Source organism: Scyliorhinus canicula, chromosome 17, assembly GCF_902713615.1.
Source record: "Scyliorhinus canicula chromosome 17, sScyCan1.1, whole genome shotgun sequence".
NCBI lineage: Eukaryota > Metazoa > Chordata > Chondrichthyes > Carcharhiniformes > Scyliorhinidae > Scyliorhinus > Scyliorhinus canicula.
Genome location: NC_052162.1, coordinates 124,371,448 through 124,378,540, shown reverse-complemented (window position 1 = coordinate 124,378,540; position 7,093 = coordinate 124,371,448). Strand labels below are relative to the sequence as shown.

General features: G+C 48.5%; 1 non-coding gene across 1 annotated transcript; it reads left to right on the top strand.

Annotated features, from left to right (window-relative positions):
• The first annotated feature begins 5,918 nt into the window (after positions 1–5,918).
• Positions 5,919–5,990, top strand: trnae-uuc. Its single transcript has one exon. It is a non-coding gene; the product is annotated as a tRNA-Glu (tRNA).
• Positions 5,991–7,093: the final 1,103 nt, after the last annotated feature.

Sequence of the window (7,093 nt, the reverse complement as noted above, 5' to 3'; positions counted from 1 at the left end):
CAGTGCTGGACACTGAAGCAAATGTAACCATGGTAACTGGGCCGCCTATGTCGGTTATTTAAACGTGATCTTCCTCAATGTGTCAGTCTGTAACGGGACCTCTCACTGAATGTAACCGCAATGAGTTGGGATTGTTTATAATGAACGCTGTCGTGTAGAACTGGGCTCAATGTAACCTTTCTGATCTGGGCGAGAATTCATTAAATGTAACGGCGCTGAACTCGAACTTCCCACATTGTAACCAGCTGGATGGAACTGGAAATGCTCCTGATGAATATACAGATATTTGAATGAAGCTGGGTGCACAGTTTCAGAGATATTTGTAAAATGGGCTGTGATGCCATCTCATTACTGGCACTGAGTAAATAATCAAGGGGGAGAACCTGACCGTGTTTCCCATTAGGGCTTTGGTCAATCATCCATTAAACCACTAACTCAGCATTATCGGCTTGAAGCCGTGCACACGTCCCGTTTTCTTCATTCCAACCCAAAGTTATTATTCTATTATAATTAATGAAGGGATGTAATTGGGAGCATTCTGTCTCTCTGCCTATTTTACGTTGCAGCTGTGTCAGAACATCTGGAAAGGCTGGCAGCATCTGTACTAATCAGTTTGTTTCCATTAGTTTGTTTAATTTAATGGATCAAACATTTAATTGTCTCCCCTCTTCCTCTCACCCCCTGGACTCCCGAGTCTTCTGACAAACAGAAATCGCCACCTCTGGACTCAGGACCACTCTGACCTTCAGTACCTCCGACATGATGTCACTAAACCCCTGCCAGAATCCCCCAATCCCTGGACACACCCAGAACATGTGGACATGGTTTGCAGGCCCACCCGCGCACTGCCCACACCTGTCCTCCACCCCTGCTCATCCGGGCCATGTTCATATGTACCCCGTGGACCACCTTAAACTGTGTAAGGCTAAGCCTGCCACACATGAAGATGCATTAAGTCTCCTCACGGCATCCTCCCACAGCCCAGCCTCCAACTCCCCACCCAACATTTCTTCCCACTTCCACTTCACCTCCCTTATTGGGGCTCCCTCCCAGTCCCCCAGCTCCTTATAGATTTCCGATACCTTTCCCTCCCCTACTGCCATTTTCAACACCACCTTATCATGTAGCCCCTGGGGGAGCAGGTGTGGAAGGGTCGATACCTGCCTCTGCACAAAATCCCTTTACCTGTAAATAGTGAACCCATTCCCACCGGGCAGCTCAAATTCCTCCTTCAACACTTCGAAGCACAGAAAGCCCCCGTCTATAAACAAATCCCCAAACTGCTCGATCCCCGCCCACTGCCATCCCCCAAAATTCCCATCCAGCCCACCCCGAGCAAACTGGCGATTGCCACAAATTGGTGCCCACACCAAAGCCCCATGTGCTGTCGCCACTATCCCCACAATCTCGGGGCCACCACCACTACGGGCTTGTGGAGTACCTGGCTGGCGAGAATGGCACAGCCACCGTTAACAGTGCCCCTAAACTTGTGTCCCGACATGAAGCTGCCTCTATCCGCTCCCATACCAACCCTTCCCCCACTACCCATTTCCTGACCATTGCAATATTTGCATTGGACTGGATTGTACCGAGGTACAGTGAAAAATATTTTTCTGCGAACAGTTCAACAGATCATTGAGTACATGAAATGGAAAGGAAATATATAATAGGGCAACAGAAGGTACACAATGTAACTACATAAGCACCGGCATCGGATGAAACATACAGGGTGTAGTGTTAATGAGGTCAGTCCACAAGAGGGTTGTTTAGGAGTCTGGTGACAGTGTGGAAGAAGCTGTTTTTGAGTCTGTTCGTGCGTGTTCTCAGACTTCTGTATCTCCTGCCCAATGGAAGAAGTTGGAAGAGTGAGTAAGCCGGGTGGGAGGGGTCTTTGATTATGCTGCCCATTTTCCCCAGGCAGGGTGAGGTGTAGATGGAATCAATGGATGGGAGGCAGGTTTGTGTGATGGACTGGGCTTTATCACGGCTCTCTGAGGTTTCTTGCGGTCCTGGGCCGAGCAGTTGCCATACCAGGCTGTGACGCAGCCAGACAAGATGCTTTCTATGGTGCATCTGTAAAAGTTGGTAAGAGTTAATGTGGACATGCCGAATTTCCATAGTTTCGTGAGGAAGTACAGGCGCTGTTGTACATTCTTGGTGGTAGCATCGGTGTGAGTGGACCAGGACAGATTTTTGGAGATGTGCACCCCTAGGAATTTGAAACTGCTAACCATCTCCACCTCTGCCCTGTTGGTGCTGTCAGGGGTGTGTCCAGTACTTTGTTTCCTGAAGTCAATGACCAGCTCTTTAATTTTGCTGGGATTGAAGGAGAGATTGTTGTCACAGGACCACTCCACTAGGTTTCTATCTCCCTCCTGTATTCTGACTCATCGTTATTCGAGATCCGATCCACTATGGTCGTACCTTCAGCAAACTTGTAGTTTCGCCACCCAGTTGTAGTTCATAAAGTTCGGAAGTACCAACACTGCCACTGCCCCCCCCCCCCCCCCCCCCCCCCCCGTTCCAGCAGCACCTTCTTCACCCACGGGGCTTTACCCGCCCAAACAAACACTGAAATCACCGAGTTCATCTTCCTAAAAAATGCCTTGGGAATGAAGGTTGGAGGTTCTGAAATACGAAAAAGAACCTTGATGGGACCATCATCTTTACCATCTCAACCGTCCCGGCCAATGACAACGGGATCACATCCCACCTCCTAAAGTCTCCCTTCATCTGCTCTACCAGCCGAGCCAGATTGAATTTATGCAGCTGGTCCCACCTCCTCCCCACCTGGATGCCCAGATACCGAAAGCTCCCCCTGACCACCTTGAATGGCATCGCTCCCAACCTCTTCTCCTGTCCCCAGCTTGGATCGGAAAGACCTCACTCTTCCCCATAATCAATTTATACCCCGAAAACAGGCTGAATTCCTCGAAGATAACCCCCCAATACCATCCAACGGGTCCGAAAATTACAAGAACAAATCATCCGCATAAAGCAAGACCCTATGCACACCCCCTGCCCCCCAACCCCCGGACTATCCCCTGCCTGTCCTTCGACACTCTCAACACCATTGCCAATGGGTCTCACCAAGGCAAAGAGCAGTGGGGAGAGTGGACATCCCTGCCTCATACAACAACCGGACCCAATCCACAAAACCCTGCCCAAACCCAAGCCGCCCCAAAACTTCCCACAAATAGTCCCACTCCATGCGATCAAAGGCCTTTTCTGCATCCATGGTGACCACCACCTCCACATCCCGTCCCTCAGGGGGCATCATCGTCACAGTTAATAATCTCATAATGTTGGCCGCCAGATGCCTCCCCTTCACAAAACCATCTGGTCCTCCCCTATCACCCCTGGCACACAGTCCTCAATTCTCGAGGCCATGATCTTGGCCAGTAGCTTGGCGTCCATATTTAATAGTGATATCAGCCTAGACGACCCACACTCCCCCGGATCTATATCCTGTTTTAAAATCAAGGAGATTAAGGCCTGCGATAGCACCAGGGGGAGCAGCCCCGCTCCCGCGCCTCGTTAAACACCCTCACCAACAAGGGCTCCAGGACCCCCAAAAATGTTTTATAGAACTCCACTGGATATCTGTCCGGGCCCGGGGCCTTGCCCGACTGCATCGCCTCCGGGTCCTCCACCACATCTACCAGTGGGCACTCCCAGCCCCTCCACCAGGTCCTCCTCCTCCCTCGGGAACTCCAACCCCTCCAAAAAACGCTTCATTCCCCCCCCCCCCAACCAGCTGGGGGTTTTACAGCCGACTGTAGAAATCCCTAAATGCTCCATTCACCCTCACCGGGTTCAGAACCGTGTTCCATTCTCTGTCCTTCACTTTCCTGATCTCCCTCTCTGCCTCCTGCTTCCTCAACTGATGTGCCAACATCCCGCTCTCAGTCTCCCCATATTTGTAAACCAGCCCCCTCACCCTCCTCAGCTGCCCAATGCCTTCACGGTGGATGACAGCCCAAACTCCATCTGCAACTTCTGCCTCTCCTTCAACAGCCCCACCTCCTGGGCCATTGAATACTTCCTGTTTACCTGCAAGACTTCCTCCACTAGCCTTTCCATCTCCAGCCGCTCCACCTTCTCCCTGTGTACACGAATCGAGATAAGCTCCCACTTCACTACTGCCTTCAATGCTTCCCACAACGTGGCTGCCGAGACCTTCCCTGTGTCGTTCAGTTCCACATACCCCCGAATGGCCGCCCTCACCCGTTCAAAAACCTCCTCAATTCACAAAAGCTCCACATCTAACCTCCATTGCGGGTGCTGACCCCCTTCCCAATGTGGAGCATTGATTCGGATTTGGGAATTGATTTGGGAATTGATTTGTGACGAGGATGCAGGGATCCTACAGCATGATCTGGACAGGTTGGGTGCATGGGCAAATCAATGGTAGATGCAGTATAATTGGGTAAAATGCCAGGTTATTCCCTTTGGGAGCAAAAACAAGAAGACAGATTACTACCTGAATGGTTGTAAATTGGACGAGTGATGTGTGCAGCGGGACCTGGGTGTCCATGTGCACCAGTCGCTGAAGGTGAGCATGCAGGTGCAGCAGGCGGTAAAGATGGTTAATGGTATGTTGGCCTTCATTGCGAGAGGTTTCAAGTATAGAAGCAGGGAGGTGTTGCTATTATACAGGGCTTGGTGAGGCCACACCTGGTGTATTGTATGCAGGTTTGGTCTCCTTCTCTGAGGAAGAATGTTCTTGCTCTCGAGGGAGTGCAGCAAAGGTTTACCAGACTGAATCCATGGATGGCGAGACACATATGACGAGGAGAGATTGACTAGGTTCGGATTTTTCTCGCTGGAGTTCAGAAGAACGAGGGGGATCTCACAGTGACTCATAAAATTCTAACAGGACTAGACAGGGTAGATGCAAGGAAGATCATAGATCATAGAATTTACAGTGCAGAAGGAGGCCATTCAGCCCATCAAGTCTGCACCGGCTCTTGGAAAGAGCACCCTACCCAAGGTCAACAACTCCACCCTATCCCCATAACCCAGTAACCCCACCCAACACTAAGGGCAATTTTAGACACTAAGGGCAATTTATCACGGCCAATCCACCTAACCTGCACATCTTTGGATTGTGGGAGGAAACCGGAGCACCTGGAGGAAACCCACGCACACACAGGGAGGATGTGCAGACTCCACACAGACAGTGACCCAAGCTGGAATCGGACCTGGGACCCTGGAGCTGTGAAGCGATTGTGATATCCACAATGCTACCGTGCTGCCAAGATGTTACCAACGATGGCTGTGTCCAGAACCAGGGGGTCACAGTATGTCCCTCTCTCACCCATTGTGGAGCCAGGCAACAAAGAATCTCATTCAAAACTTGTGGAAGTGTAAATGTCACAAAGCTGTGAGATGACGTATTGTGCTAATGTTTAACAACAAACCGGAAAGAGGAAGCTTTGCCGCATAGATGCAGATGAGTACGTTTTAATGTTCCTGCCAGTATGAAACTGGGGAGTTTGTGTATGTTCAGCAAACGTGATAGGTTCACTTCGCAAAATAATAAACAAAAATTGGAAACTATTCAAATTTTGATCAAAACGGAATTGCGAAAAACAATCTTTTTAACAATTGAAATGAGTTATTACTAATTACTGATGAATGTCCGCCGGATGTTGCGTTGCAAGTTTCACAGGACCACAGTGAGAAGGTTGGTGGATTTTGTAAGTTGGAAGTGACACATGAGCAGCTTGTTGGGCTGTTTCGTCTCACTGTCGCTTTCATGTTCGAGCAAACGACAATCGGTGTTGTGATTGGCTGAAGATGTCACTTGTATTCATTCTAAACATGTAATTTTGTATATTTCTAATGGAAACTCGGACATGAACATAATAGGTGAATGATATAGTGTCAATCGGTTTAAGTTTTGCTCATCAGTTTCCCTGGTGGTCTAGTGGTTAGGATTTGGCGCTTTCACCGCCACGGCCCGGGGTTGATTCCCGGTCAGGGAATGATGAATTATTGTTGACCACCAAACTGTTCAACGAAGCTGTATCGCAGTTTCAGAGGAAAGAGCTCTGCTAGAATCAGTTCAGTGACATTTGTAGTTTCACGTGAGAGCTGGAAAAATTACAAGTGTAGCAGGTCAACAATAAACACAGAGGTAGGAACAAATGGACAGTGATTGGCTGCAAAGGAAGAGAGATGGTGAAGCAGTGAAAACCTGGCTGGTGTTGAGCCAGCTTTTATTGCCCACACAGACAAAATTATCTCCCAGATCTGGTTCCAAATCTTGGGCGTGATGACAAGAAAACTTCTAACTGAAATTATTCAGTCCATTGAGTTCACAGGAGCTGAATAAAACAGAAGAAGCTCAAAAGGTCTGGTTCCAAATCTTGGGCGTGATGACAAGAAAACTTCTAACTGAAATTATTCAGTCCATTGAGTTCACAGGAGCTGAATAAAACAGAAGAAGCTCAAAAGGTAGTGCCACTCATTGAGGAATTGTGGAAATGTTGCTGGGAAGTTAAGTGAGCTGAATATAATCTACCTGCATGTTTCTGAGCCTGTGCTCGGTGTATTGGGAGGTTTGCTCCTGGATGGAGTGTCCCCGGGATGGGCAGTAACCCGCTGATTGAAGCTGCAGTCTCCGCATTCTGCAGGCAGCGGGTGAATGTAGAGTTTGGGTAAAATCCTGCTGCTTGCCCCTCTCTCACCCACTGTGGAGCCTGGGAAGAAATAATCTCATTCTAAACTTGTGGAAGTGTAAATGTCACACGGCTGTGAGATGACGTATTGTGCTAATGTTTAACAACAAATCGGAACGAGAAAGCTTTGCCTCATAGTTACAGATGAGTACGTTTTGATGTTCCTGTCCAGTATGAAACAGGGAAGTTTGTGTATGTTCAGCAAACGTGATAGTTTCACTTCGCAAAAAGATCAACAAAAATTGGAAACTATTCAAATTGTGATCAAAATTTTAATTCCGAAGAAGATTAACTATCAATGTTTTTACAAATTGAAGTGAGTCATTTTCAATGACTGATGAATGTGATCCTTGTGTTGTACATTTCACAGGAGGCACAGTGATCAGGTTGGTGGGTTTTGAAATTTT